Source organism: Protomyctophum parallelum (assembly GCF_964188405.1).
Source record: "Protomyctophum parallelum genome assembly, chromosome: 16".
NCBI classification, from domain to species: domain Eukaryota; kingdom Metazoa; phylum Chordata; class Actinopteri; order Myctophiformes; family Myctophidae; genus Protomyctophum; species Protomyctophum parallelum.
The window spans coordinates 40,091,309-40,093,099 of NC_139711.1; positions in this window are offsets into that span (position 1 = coordinate 40,091,309).

Consider the following 1,791-nt stretch of genomic DNA (forward strand, 5'->3'; position numbering starts at 1 on the left):
TATGTATATAAATATGTATCCATTTGGGACCAAATGCAAGGTGTTTGACAGAGAGAGACGGTTTTTGACATTTTGAATTTGTTTGCATTTTATTTTTGTACACATTAAGCGTGATACATAATGTGTTTAATGTAGCACCCACTGCCAGTACACTAGTAGTACTATGTAGGGTTACTACTGTAGCGTACACTAGCTTACACTGCCAACTGAGATTCAATGCCTTTCTTCACCCATTGGACTCTGAAGGACATGGGTGTGTGCCATGTCTACAGAGTAATGTAATGTACTGTATATGTTATGACTATGAGATGTAAATCTAAAACAAATGTAACTTTGAAACTCTGAAATGATCTTGTACAGGTAGCAGACAGTCAAATCATTCACTCATTCACTTGTGATTTTGCTGTAGTATATAAGTGCAAACAATCATTGAAAGACTTGAAAATAATCACTGGAAAATTATAGTAGCATCAATAAAGCTATTCTTTTGACATCCCTGGGTTCCATTAGAGCTGTTTATTTTGTTTCATTTGAGTGTGATAGAGTGATTGACAGGAACAGGCTGTTCCATTGAGACGGCAGACCGCTGCGGCTGTAATAGATGTATTTTTCTTGGAAATGAAACCTGCCGAGTGACACTTTCACATGGATTTACTGGACATATTGGCGCCGCTATCTCTCTTCAGTTCCTGTTGTTTCCCAAAAAAAGACATGAATGCTCGATCTGCAGTTCCATTCCCACAACCTCAATGATTGCACAATGACTCTAAACCTTTTTGTAGGAAGTACGACAAATCCCACAACACCGCAGAAGCTCAAAGCTTAGTAAGACATTTCTTCTTAAAAAATAAACTCATATCTCCTCCAAGACAAGAAGTTTCCCAAAGCGCATGAACCTCACAATTGTTTCTAGTACTTACTACTCGTGGCGGTCATATTGTCAAGCATAGCCAAGTAGCCACCAACGGTATTCTTCATAGGCTGATAAGTAATGGATAGGTCCTCATGTATGATTTCATTTGTTACGATCGGGTATTCCAAAAAGGCCACATGGAGTACAATAGACTCGATGCACACACACACACACACACACACGCCATTCTGGAAAGAACTTGGGGGTCCTTGAAATTAAAAAGTTTGAGAACCACACTAAATGGAACAGAGCCCTAATTAGTACCTAATCGGTAACACCTGTGAAGGAAGTAGGAAGAGTTATTCTGGTTGCATAGAGATCTTTCCCATCAATGCATGATGACACAGTACCATGCCTACATTATATACAAGAGAAGCAATAAATAAATAAGCCCAGAAGCCAACAAATGACAAGTCAGGAGGTTCATAATTGAGCATAAACCCTAAAGCAGAACATCTCTGACTGGTGATATGAATGAAGTATGCATTAAATAAGTTTTGCTTAACATCTGCACTTTAGAACTACCAAACGTAATAAGCGTATGTGTACATTCTTTCAGTCAATAAAAACTAAAGAGTCATTTTGATTTCCCAGCATTACCGTTACTTCACCTCAATGGGTTTAACCCATTCTGACCGGGCACCCATTTTGGTGTCAGCATCATGTTATGCTTTAGCTATTGAAAAATAGCAGATCTACAAGCTCATATCGCGCCACCGAGTGGCGCGATACGAGCTTGTAGGTCTGCTATTTTTTGAAAAATCGAAGAACGACTGACATTTTTTAGAATCTGATCTCAGGTCAGAATGGGTTCATCAGACCAGTGTGTGTCCGGTGGAAAACCTCGTATGAATCTGATCTCGGGTCAGAATGGGTTA